Consider the following 13,622-nt stretch of genomic DNA (forward strand, 5'->3'; position numbering starts at 1 on the left):
TGCCATGTTCACGCCCAGGATTCAAATTGGTGAAACCCCAGGCCTCAGAAGCGGAGTGTGAACTTAACCACTTGGCCAAGGGGTGGCGCCTATTCTTTGTTTTTGATCTTCTTTAGAACGCATGCTTAATCGTTCTCTCAACTACAATATCGTTTCGTCAACTTCTGTCCCAACCCCTTTTATTTCCTTTTAGACTAAACATCCCTTACTGCCCCTTTTAACATTGTAACCACAAAGATGGAGAGGTCATGGAAGTTTTGCTTGCGAAAGGCAGGTTTTGTCCTGGAAACTAGCCTTCAAGCTGGGAGATGACCCACTTGCTGGCTTCAGTAGTCATACATTCTCGTTTGAAACTGAGGATTTCTCTTGGCAACAACAGAACACTGTACAGTGATACAAAAGATATTATGGGTTAATTAGGCTTATATAGGCCAGCTGGTCACCTAACTAGACTTTATAAAATTGATTTCATGGGTAAAATATTCTGGGATTTAAGCCTATTATTTTCAAATAAATTCTTGTAATATCACACATTTTCCTGATGGGGTCTGCTGTGTTGGCATTATACTGCCACTCCCTTTTATGATAAAAAGAAGGTTAAATTATAAATTCTTACCAAGTATAGAAAAGTATATATATGGAATCTAACACTTTTCATAAACACTAATTTGCTTATCAGATTTTTTCATTGCTTACCTGATAAGGAGCAAATATCTGATGGAATGGAAAACAGGACAGCTGATATTTGAAGAATCCTGGAGAAGGGGATATAGAAAAGAAAGGAATAAATTTTGTATGGGGTACGTTTTAAGAGGATGGAGTTAATGTGGCGAAGTTGTAGCAGAAATCACTGGGCCAAGTAAGAAGAGAGGCTAAAGGAGAGAAAATGAGTGAAGCCTGGTGAAGAATACTTTCACTTGCTTAAAAATCTTGTCTTGAGCTAGTTTTGCTACTTTGTGTCTAGTCTATGAAGCCTAATATTAAATAAATATGCAGGCTGGTATTAGGTGTGTTTTTTTTCGGGTTTTTTTGGTGAGGAAGATTGGCCCTGAGCTAACATCTGTTATTGATCTTCCTCTTTTTTTTTTTTTTGCCTCCCCAAAGCCCTAGTACAAGTTGTAAATTCTAGTTGTAGGTCCTTCTAGTTCTTCTATGTGAGATGCCACCTCACCCCAGCGTGACTTGATGAGCACTGTGTAGGTTCACACTCAGGATCCAAACCGGCGAACCCTGGGCCAACAAAGTGGAGCATGCGAACTCAACCACTAAGCCACTGGGCTGGCTGAAGCCTGGTACTAAACAGCTAGTATATTCTTCCTATGATTCTACCAGCCACAGAAATATCTCTTATATTGTCAAAGCATTTTCTATCTTCAGTTATTTTCCTCGATTTCTAAACTTAAATATCCCAAGTTAATTTCTAGGCTGATGATTTCTATGTTGACTTTTCAGATCACGAAAATGCTGTATGCATTTTTAAAAACAAATTGCTAAATTAAATGTTCAAAATTTGCTTTTACTTCTTTGCACCAGATGATGAATCTGGTAAAACTACGGGAGCAATTAAATCCTATTAGACTATTTAATAGTATCTCAGTGAAAGTGTTTCTGGCTTCATCATTTTAGTCATTTTAAACTCATTTGGACAAATCACCAGGGAATACACTGTGAAGAGCTGCCTCCTGGCAGTGGACTAAATGGCCAACTGCATCAGGACTTTCTTTTCCGTGATTTTGTTACAAGTGACAGCTGTGTTCCTAGTGCAAAAATAAGAACTTAAAGCCACCCACAGAGTTCTCCCCCAAAATAACCTATTTCCAGGAGATCTGAATCTGAAATATAAGGGTTTTTTGTTTTTTCTTATTTTTTGTTTTCTAAATGAGCACTGAAATAGACATACTTTGACATCCCAATGTTTATTCATATTATAAAATACACATTTCACAGACTGTAGGATGGAGAGAATCAAATCCTTGGGATTTCTAGTAGCATAATATGCCCTGCTAGTGGTTGTCACCTAAATCCCCTGGCAATTCTCAACTCAGATGACCAAGGGAAGGTGTGTCAGAATCTGCGCATGCGTCTCTGTGAGGAGGGGTGGCCGTGTGGGCAGTGTCTTGTCTGCCAGCCCCACTGCAGGTTAATAATTATTGCTGCAGATTATACAACTGCCAACCAAGACGGCTGTGGTGACTTTCCCTTAATACTATTTGTTTCCAATTCTTTCATCTGAACTTAATAGAATATACGATTGCTTCTGATGAGCACAGTTATTAGAAAAAGAAGTAGATTTTTTTTAACTGGCATTAAATCTTGAAACACACAATAGTTTTAAAAAGCTAACATATTAAAGCATCTCAATGCAATTTACAAATGATTGAGTCAATACCAGCTCTTCTACTGTTTTTCTGAACAAATTGAGCCGCCAATGTAAGCAGTCAGTAATACTTCAGACACAGCCTTGGGAAGCCCAATCTATCTTCCTCTGATAATAGGAAGTTTGGAGGTTGGTATAAATCCAGAGTACCTCCATATGGATTGGCTGGTACCAGATAAAATGTGTCTTTAAATAGATGTTTTTATGGTGGAATTGCTGGTAAACGCTACTAATTATGATTAGCTCCAATATTTCACTGCTCTGTTTCAATATTTCCATATTTCATTGTCCTGCTAATCTGGTTTCAAATCTCTCTGTGTCCATCTGCTAGTTCCTTCCACACCTTTCTTGCATTACTCTGGCTCCCTTAACCCTACTCCAAAGTATCAATTTGTTTCTTGACTGTCATGGCAGGGAGTGAGATACTTAATCTCTGTAAAATGGGGATGTGACTAGCACTTGCATCATTGGGTTGTTATCAGATGAAAGATAATGATGTGCGTTAGGTACTGTTAAAATTAAATACAAATTGGAGACCAGACTTGAAAATTTCCTGAGCACACAAAACCATTTAAGCCACATAAGTGAAACTTAATTTAGCTTATTCTGCAAAACAAGCAAAACTTAACTTGGACTACTTCTTGCAAAACGCCTTGATAATCATAAAAGAAACATAAGTCATCTTCCTAAAAATGACACAAGATAATCACTTTTAACCAATCCCCTGCCATCTAGAAAGCCCATTGTAATAACCAATCGTTGTAAAGGTTAAACAACTTCCTCATTTTCACTTTATAAGCCATCCTGTAACGTCATGCCCCTGAGCTTCATAGCGGTCTTTGAATTTGAAGGCTCCTACTTTGTGCACTGATTTTTGTGCAAATAATAAGCTTTTACTAATTACTATTTCAATGTGCAGTGGTTTTACTTCTGGTGTTTCTAAAATGTTGAAAGTGCTTAGCACAGCATCCTGCCACTGTAATTGCCACAAACAAATGTTTGCTGTTATTAATATTATTTTTGGCACAATAATACTATTCTCTGTGCATCTCCATCCTGGCCTTTGCAGCATTCACTCTGGCATCCTCTCCACCTACACTCTTTGTGGTGTCTCTGCTGAGCAGACCTCACCAAGGTTCCCACCATTGCCCCCTTGAGTTTCTAATCATCTAGCTACCTCCTGCTACCTGATTCTTTCTTGGACTTGGCAGGATTCTACTCATAGTTCCACTGTTAAATCTCACTTGTTTGAGAGGGAAATGGTAGGCAATATCTAGCTTTTTACCTAAATGACAGGCATGCAAATGATATAGATTTTAGATATCATTTCATGATTAATGGTCACCGTTAAATGGAGTACATCTCTGTTTTTGAGTTTATATTCTTGTCAGGAAAGCATTTATGCAATCAAAAGATATATTTTGAATGTCTTCTTGGAACTTCAGACCTTATCAGAATGTAATCTCAAATATAAAGAATAATCTGTTTGTTTAATTGAAATTCTATTTAAGAGAGGTTTAATGATTCTTGAGCTGTGCTGTCCAATATGGCGGCCACAAATGGCTATTTGAATCTAAATTTAAATCAAGTAAAATTAAATGAAAACAAAAATTCATTCCCTGAGTCACACTAGCTACATTCAAGGGTCAAATCACCACATGTGGGTAGTGGCTACTGTAGGGGAGCAGATTTTGCCACCCCATATGTATCTATTTAACTTGATTGTTTTTAAGAAAAAAAGATTCAGGAAGAAACTTTGACCTCCCCCTAAACTGCCTAAAAGAATTTAAGATAGAAGGCCTGATCCAGGAAGGAGCTTTCACTGTAGATAACTATAGTATAATATGAACTGGGTGTGGTGGACAGGGAGGAACCTAGCAAGGCCCATTTGATCAGAGTCCTCTCCAAATCTCTTAGTCTTTGCATGACAAATATTTGTTTATGAAACATTTGCTTTTCCATCTCCACATGAATTGCCTTCCTGTCCTTTGAATTCCAAAACAACATCCTCCTTTGTCTTTAGCTGAAGATTGTATTTAAGGTGGTGGCTTCAGCCATTGTGGTGAGTTATTCAGTTTTTCTGGGATTCTCACATGTATGCAATTTGTTAGATTTCTTTGATTTTCTCCTGTTATTCTGTCCTATGTCAATTTAATTCTTAGACTAGCAGAAGAACCTAGAAGGGTAGAGGAATATTTCTCCCTCCCCTCATTCCACCCCATATTAAATAGCACAGATAGATATAGAACATTTCCATCATCACAGAAAGTTCTATTGGACAATGCTAGTCTAGAGAAATGTAGCCAATATTCTATTCTAATCTATCTAAGGTAGAGACCTAAAAACTCACAGTATAAAACAGACATATGGCCAAACGTAAAAGAAACTGGACTTAAAGTTGCCTGTGACCTAGCAGCCAGAAGGGACACCAAGTACCTATGCCTCTAAGTGTTTGGGTATTTATTTCCCTGGGGAAATCAATTGAGTTCGAGCCATTGAAGAATTCCCTGTCAAGCTTATGCTTCTTGATTATGAGGACCCCCACTTATCTGTGTCAGCAAGCCTGTTTATGGCAAAAATTAGAGACCTTGAAAAGGCATCCACTTTATCTGGAGATTTGTGGTCTGGATCAAGAGTTCCTCCTTGTTGGCACTTCATTGCTGCAAATACTGCCTGAATTGTAAGCTATAAGAAGAGGTGACAGCTGTCCCAACAAATCCATCAATACTGGAAAAACATGGTCTCCTCAACCTAATTACTTAAAACAAATTTTTACGGAGTGAAGTGTCTAATGATCATCTCAGTCAACCCAGAGAGCCTTGGTGATGCTTCCCAGTATCAGGGTGGTTATTCAGCCTTTAAGGAATTATGGCATAGGTCTGCTCTGTTTGGTCAGTGTTCTTGCCATACTGGTCATTAAATATCATCATCTGAATATCATCCTTGCTCAACAGCCAGTTTGTAGAATCCTAAGTTGATTCCTAGCTTTCCTAGATTCACTGATGTAATAATGTGGATTGGCCTGCTTTGTTTTGGAAGTCTGGAAATCAAAATTGATACTTAGAAAAATTGAAGACATTCAATCAGGTTTAAAAATGTCAAACTTTTCCAAAATAAGATAAAGAATGAATGCCTTTTCTTAGTAATTTAGAGAAAAATAATGCTATTAAGACAATGGAATTGGAAAACAACATCATGCAGGGTTTGAAAAGTCTAAAAACCGTGCAGCCGATTAGTCCTCCTTTGAAAACTCCTTTTTATTACATCCTTCTGGTTTAAATAACTTAAAAGGAAGTGCACTCTCTAAAAACTATATTCTCCCAATTAAGAAGATAGTACACTATATTGTACAAATTTCAGAAAACGTAGAAATGTGGCAGCACCATATATTAAGATGTTAATTTGCATATTGTTCTTAAAATATTTTTCCACGTCTTATTTCAAGAGAGCAGTTAGAACTCTTTGTTCTTCCTTACTCAGAAAAGATTTCTCTTACCAAGCTGAAAGCAGAAGTTGTTTGCAGATAATTTTCTTTGCTGGATTTAATTTTTGGAAAGTCTGAGTTCCCAGGGCAAGAAGTTACTCTTGGAAAATATGACAGATGGGTGCTTTTAAGAAGAAAGAAGTGGGCTCAATGGGCCTAAGATTATGTAAAATGGGAAAACAAATGCAAGATCTTGGGATGGCAAGGGATTGGGCCACCTGACGCAGTTATCTGCAGCACCTGAAGAAAAGGCAGCAGGTCTAGGGTGGTGCGGGACATAAATGAGATGTTACCATAGTTTAAAAATCTTCTGAAACCACAGGAAAAGGTGCTCTCAGCATTCAAAAGACTATGGAGACTTATGCAGTGGATGTCTCACCGAAACCTGGGACCAGAAGAGATTCTCAAATTTGTTATGCCAAATCTTTTACTCCTACCTTTGTATACTAAACTCCATAGGATCTTCACACGACTTGTGGTAGGAGAATGGTGACAATTAGGGGAAAAAATTGAGATAGAATTTCCTTTTTTTTTTTTTTTGAGGAAGAATAACCCTGAGCTAACTACTGCCAATCCTCCTCCTTTTGCTGAGGAAGACTGGCCCTAAACTAACATCCATGCCCATCTTCCTCTACTTTATATGTGGGACGCCTACAACAGCATGGCTTTTTCCAAGAAGAACCATGTCCGCACCCGGGATCCGAACCGGCAAACCCTAGGCCACCGAGAAGTGGAACGTGGGAACTTAACCACTGCGCCACCATGCCAGCCCCTAGATAGAATTTCTTATTAGCCAGGAATGGGGCCTGGAGTTAGATTCCATTTAATTAAAATAAATGATATAACATTTTTTTCATATTTGCATTTGTAGAGTAAAATTTATATACTCTATATACATACAGACCAAAAATCTAGATATTCGTGGGTCTAGTTCTATTCCAAGACTAAAACATAATGAAAAGAATTGAAAATGATAAAGAGTTGTATTGTAGAGATGGATATAAACTGAAAAAATTAAGTGCAGTTCCTTTCATAGAAATGTTTCTCTTTTAGTTGTGTAATGAGGACAAAAAATATATGGCAGGACTAATGCGTGAAGAATCTCTGTCTTTTTTACGTATCCTTTGGCAGCTATTAATAAATAAAAGCAAGTTTGAATTTCAAAGTATGCTCTCCCAACCCAGCTTGCATTTCCATATTTTTATATGTATAACAAGGAGCTACTTAAATAAAATTTTACTTAAACAGTTAAGTTCATTTTTGTGGAATTATTATTACTTGAATAATTCATAATTTGGTTCAGCATAATGTATTTAGAGAAAAATGCATATAATTCACGCTTTGTTCTTCTTCCTTTTCTGTAGGAAATAGCAGCTCTAAACTTCTGGCAAACTCCCAATCCTTCCAATTGGTGTTCCAATTCTGGAAATATTAAAAAGTTCAGTACTTGGTTCAGACATCATGTAAAAAAAATCTATCATGGGATAAATGTATATGTTAGCAGGCTGAGGATGGTTCAAGCTGAGTAAACTGGAGAGTCTCTCACATGCATCCATCTACATCAGTCTTTTAAAGCTAAAGGTCTGTGCTCTGACTCATTCCACACTGAGCAAAGAAGGTGAAACCTCTCTTCCTTTGCCCAACAGAAAAAAAATAAATTTCCCTATGTATTAGTAACCTGCAATAAAAAAAGTCTGTGCCCTTTAAAGTAAGTTAACTTTTCTCTTTTGATACTTAAATACTTAATTTCAAAATGAAAACTGGACTCTGAGCAAAATCAGAACTCCCTCTAGTGTTCAGAGTTGCTCGGCTCTACTATGAAAAAAATCTAAGAGCAAGCTTAGAAATGTTCCCTGTCCTTCCAACTGGACAACTAGCTTAGTTTCCCTATTTGGCTCTATATTGCAAGCATGTGGGGAGACCCTGGCAATTAGAGACTGACGAAGAGGCTCCCAGGCAGACTCTCCTATGACCTTGAGCCGAAAGCACCAAAATGCCAATCTTGGCTCGTAGAAACAACTGCCCTTCTCTTTGTGCATCTTGATGCAAATGGAAAAGGGCATGTTGGTTCCACTCCAAAGAGCAAGTATTAATGCTATATAGCTGGCAGGAATTACCTTCCTTCTTGAGACTTTGAGTTCCCTGGTAGCATATGTTATTCATCTAAACACAGCTGATTTCGCATGTTACAATTATATAATGAGCATATCAGCTAATGATGCCCCCCATAACTCCTGAGTTAGACGAACAAAATTCCCATCCTCCTTTGTCTTTTTTCTGCTTTGTTCTGAACCTATTCTCAAGATAGCCCCACCGTGTTTTTAAAAGGAAATTCCAATTTAGACTTGTCTGCTTCTCCAAGCCACTGTGGTGTTGTGACTTGTCAGTGCTCACTATGAGGGGAGACAAGGCAGAGAAATTAATAAAATCATCCACGAGGAAATCTATGCAGATGTATTCACCTTGAGCCAAATGCTGCTGCTGGGTTTCCTAGGAGCTGAGTGTAAATTGCTTGAGGGGTGGGCAAAGTGGGAGCTTTTTGAAGGTAAAATGATGTTGATGGACTAGCCCCCCTCAGGTTTTTGGCTATGGTTTTCCTAGGTTCATTATCAGGGGCATCTCTGATTTTTCTCCCACAGTTGTTCCTTTGTTTCCCTGCAAGCAGACATTAATTTTCACATCTCTAGTTTCTTAACATCAGCAGGACATAATGGTACCAGATATTGACACTTCAGTTGAAATTGCAATGATGCTTTCTTCCTGAACCATGTTTTAAGAGTTTGGGTATTTATGTATTGGTGGAAATGTTGTTATGCCCGATTTTTATCTAAAAGCATTTAAAAAATCTTTAATCAGATGATTCTAAAGTTTCTCCAGTGTGCAACGATATAGATTTGTGTTATTACTTATTTAGGAGCAATGATATAACGGGCACTAGGCAGAATATTAAGTGAAATAAAAACTATTCAGCTCACAGAAAGCAGGGCAAGAGAGGTTTTGGAATACATGTGGCTTGACAAAGAATCATTTTAAATAATTAAAACTGGCAAACAATTTGATTTCCAGTGAGCATGAATCTCTTCTCAGGAAAGTTAGCAGAATGACAAGCATGAATTAATATTCTTAGTGACCGTCTATATCTTTCTAGGAAGTCTGGATTTTGCTCTGAGGTGTCCTGAGTAATCTGCCTTTCTAAACCTTTCCATGCCTAGGAAATATAATTCAGATTGGTGTAAGTTTTTCCAAGTGAAGCAGGGTCATATTAATAACTATCCTCGAAAGACAAAAGGAGCTAAAGAAACTTGAATTGAAGACCAAGGGGAAATGTTAAAAAGAAAGAAGAAATTCTCCATGCTTTGCCTCCAGTGTGAGCATAGGGTTGTTGTGAGGATTAAATTAGATAAAGTGCTTAGCACGATGACTGGCACATAAATTTACAATAAATGCAAGCTGGAATATTAGAATGTCAATACAAATCCCTTTTCCCCTTTGTACCTTCTTAATTTGGAACCCGTGTGCACAAAATAAGTAGGGAAAAAATGTCAGCTATATTTCTGATAAGCTAAAAGGTGAATGTAGCTTTGACGTGAAGGCAAAAGGACTTGCAAGCATTATCTCCAGGCCCTCTACGAGTGGGTACTGTGGAAGCACATTCAAGGAAAGTTTAAGTGCACAGAATAGATCTCCTTACCCAGGAAGGCTGTCTCACACTGGTCTGGGGCAGATAGGAAAGGAGTAAAGAGTATGGATCCCCAGTGATTGCAACAGTTTAACAAAATGACTCACGAACATGGATCAATGAATTTCACTCACCAATTTGCTGGAGTGTAACTCTAGTCAAAATTCATCCATATAGAAATGTCAGGCTAAAGGGAAATAAGGTCCACTCCCCAACATTAACTATTGTTATAATTTATTATTATTACTTACTACAAATTTACAATGGCTGTTACTTGCTTATTGAGCTAAAAACTTAGAAGTAAAGAAAGCAAAATATGTGAACTCAAGGAGTTTAGTAGGAACTATCCTTGGAAGCAAGGAGGATCTAACGTTCCTGTTGCATATATTTCATTAAGATCATTTTTCACACCATTTGCAAACAAACTTTTTCCTGCTTGCTGTCTTCCTAATATACCCGTCAGCTGCATGCTGCCAAGATTCATGGTCCCGTAGGAATTGGTCCCCACCAATGTGAGTGAGTTCCCAGAGCAAAACAGAGTGGACCTTGCTTAACACTGGGGAGACCTTAAAGTCAACGTGTAGAAAAATGGCCAAATGCTTTCATTTCAGAGACAAGAAATTCTTACCATTGACCCCTTTTACGTGGGGATATTCAATTCTATAGCAGAAGGGTAGGGAGAGTCGCTGGTAAGAGTAGGAAAACCACACTGTTCTTCAGTCATTAACGCACAAGGAGATTCTGTTTGTAGTGAAACTTGAGTGTAGGAACTTAAATAAGCAAAGTATTTAGAGTAATTTGGGTTAAATGAGGAAGAGAAACACATGGAGTGGAGGATTCTCTAAGAAAGTGAGAGAAATACAGCAAGGAGGCAAGAAGCTGACTCTAGGCTTTGTGGTAGGGAGGAAGTAGGAGGAGAAGGCATGTTAAAGTGGGTGGAGCACTCAAAATGGAAGATGAATCTGTTTAAGTGTGACCAAGGGAAACAAGAATAACTTGACTTGGCATTCATTCATTTACTCATTATTGTGATAAAATACACATAACATAAAATTTACCATTTTAACCATTTTATACTACACAATTCGGTGGCATTTAGTACATTCACAGTGTTGTTCAATGGTTGCAACTATTAGCTCCAAAACATTTTCATCACCCCAGAAGAAAACTTCCTATCCATTAAAAAGTCACTCTCCATTCTGTACTCCCCTCAACCCCTGACATCCATGAATCTATTTTGTGCTTCTATGGATTTGCCTGTTCTGGATATTTCATCTAAATGAGTGTATGGATTGAATTGTGTGCCCCGAAAACATATGTTGAAGTTCTAACTGCCGGTATCTCAGAATGTAAACTTCTTTGGAAACAGGGTCCTTGCAGATGTAATTAAGATGAAGTCATTCTGGAGTACAGTGGATCCTTAACCCGATATAACTGTTGTCTTTATATACAGGGAGAGAATGCCAAGTGATATTACAGAAGCAGAGACTGAAGTGCTGCAGCTGCACGCAAAGGAATGCTGAGAATTGCCAGGAAATCACCAGAAGGTGGGAAGATGCCCAAAAGCATTCTCCCCTATAAGTTTCAGAAGGAGCATGGCCCTGTCAATACTTTGATCTCAGACTTCCAACCTCCAGAACTGTGAAACTATGCCTGTTGTTGTTTTAAGCCACCCAGTTTGTGATACTTTGTTACGGCAGCCCTAGGAAGCTCATACATGTGATTTACAATGTGTGGTCTTTTGTGTCTGGCTTCCTTCACTGAGCATAATGTTTTCAAGCTTCATCCATGATAGTGCATGGAGGAGTATTTCATTCTTTTACACGGCTCACTAGCATTCCGTTGTATGGACATACGACATTTTGTTTATCCGTTCACTAGCTGATGGACTAACCTGACTTTTTAAAAAACTACTCTTTAAATTGCACGCATGTAATAACTTTAATTAATATCAAAGATATGATGAGGTATAAAAAGTCTGAGAGTTAAAAATCAGTGCACGTAAAAACTAAATCCTGGCCGCACTAACTAGAATTTATTTGAGGTAAGGCATTTCATCATTTTGATACTCTGTATTTTATTATCACAATGGAAAAAATACCTGCCATGATTCCAGAATTGTTTTCAAATGAGTCATCTTAATAATTCTGCTTAAATCTAGTGCTTCTTAAACACAGAGCCATCCTACATATCAGAGTTGGAACACTCCTACTCGTTCACTCTATATGGAGCTCTGTCTTAGCACTCACCACAGGATATTGTAATTGCTTGTATATTCCTATCTCTTCCCTTTAGACTTTGAGAGTAAGTAGGATGTCTCATTCACTTTTTATCCCTTTGTATGCATGGCACATAGTGGGTTCTTAATAATTGTTTCCTGGTTGAGTGAATAAATAAATGAATTAGCCCAGTCTGCTTTCCTCCCTTAGGAAGAATATCATTCAACCATTTTCCTGAGCATAACATCACTTGACAGCAGTACAAACCTTAGACCCACACTAGCCTAGGAAGCATTAATGGTCAACTTCAAGATTGAAGGGGCTGAGCTGTGCTCACTTCTTAGTATTTATGGCTACAAGAGAGAATGTCTAATTAACTTTACCTCTGAGTTTTCCCTTTGTACCTCCGCATCTCTGCTTCAGTTTGTTTATTTTTAAATTAAGGTCAAATATGTTTAGCCTCAAATACACACTCGCTTTTGAAATTCTTATTTTTCCCCAAACCACCACATTTTAAAGAAATAGTAAATTAATCATTAAGAGAACACATAACTTCTTTCAGATTGCCTAGAAATTCAATGTCAGATTTGAATAAAAAAAAAAAACAACAGTAATAAAAGCTGTTAAGTCCCTGGGGTTATGATGAGCTTAATGCAATGCACTCAACATTCATTGACTACCTACTCTGTGCAAGGCACACGGATAGATCGCATGTGTGGTAAAAGGACAGGTATGACAAGACCTTAGTGCCCACAGCTGTAGACAAAATAGGCAGCTACAGAATCAATCACAAGTCAAGACAGAATAGGCAGAATATAGTGTATGTTTGGGTGGCACAGAGGCAAAAACAATGTATTCTGAAGGCCCAGAGGAAAGAAGTTTTAGTTCTCAGTAGAGGAAAACTTTAGAAAGTAAAACTTCAAGGAATAATATTTGAGCTGACTCACTTTGAGATATAAATGACCAAAAAGTAATTTTTATTAAATGCTTGCAATGTTCCTGGTTCTCAGCTAGAATCTTACATACTTTAACTCATTTCTTTAATCCTCACACCCATGCTTGGAGATGAGACTATCATCACCATTGTACAAATGAAAAAGCAGACGTTCAGATAAACTAAGTAGATTTGTCTAAAGTCACATAGTTTGAGGAAGCAGAACCAGAATTTACATCTGAGTGAAATTTATAATAAACTTCAGATTCCTAGGTTTGTTTCCATGTTATCTCATAGTTCCTTGACCCAATGATAGAGTTACTACACCTCTCATTTCTCTGGAACACTTAACAACAGTCTCATTGAGAGAGAAAGTATATGATCACCCTGCCTAATACACCTCAATGAGCAAGAACAAAACCTCCTCTGGAATCTCCCAAACGTGCTGCCTGCCCGGTATCATTTGGGAGGTGGCATATTGATTTAAGCATATGACCTGACACAAAGTACTTCGACCTTCCTTCTCCTCTCATCTCCAACTTGAGAATCTATTTTGACAAAAATCAAACAAATAAATTGTATATGTATCTGTGTGCATGCGTGTGTGTATTCTTTTCTTTGATTGAACATGGGATAATTTATCGTCAAATCCTCTTTTTAAACTTTTTTTTTCTTTCTTTTGAGGAAGATTAGTCCTAAGCTAACATCTGCTGCCAATCCTCCTCCTTTTGCTGAGGAAGACTGGCCCTGAGCTAACATCTGTGCCCATCTTCCTCCACTTTATATGTGGGATGCCTACCACAGCACGGCTTGCCAAGCAGTGCCATGTTCGCACCCAGGATCCAAACCGGTGAACCCCGGGCCACCGAAGTGGAACATGTGAACTTAACTCCTGTGCCACGGGGCAGGCCTCTCAAATCCTCTTTTTG

The 13,622-nt window shown here is 38.0% G+C and overlaps 1 long non-coding RNA gene across 1 annotated transcript in view; it reads left to right on the forward strand.

Moving 5' to 3' along the window:
- Window positions 1-13,392, forward strand: part of LOC123278924 (uncharacterized) — a 97,740-nt gene extending 84,348 nt beyond the window's left edge. The window contains exon 3 of the long non-coding RNA XR_011496054.1: window positions 10,994-13,392. This is a non-coding gene — a long non-coding RNA (uncharacterized lncRNA). The remainder of the gene's footprint in view (window positions 1-10,993) is intronic.
- The last annotated feature ends 230 nt before the right edge of the window (window positions 13,393-13,622 follow it).

This window comes from Equus asinus, chromosome 20 (assembly GCF_041296235.1).
Source record: "Equus asinus isolate D_3611 breed Donkey chromosome 20, EquAss-T2T_v2, whole genome shotgun sequence".
Classification (NCBI taxonomy): domain Eukaryota; kingdom Metazoa; phylum Chordata; class Mammalia; order Perissodactyla; family Equidae; genus Equus; species Equus asinus.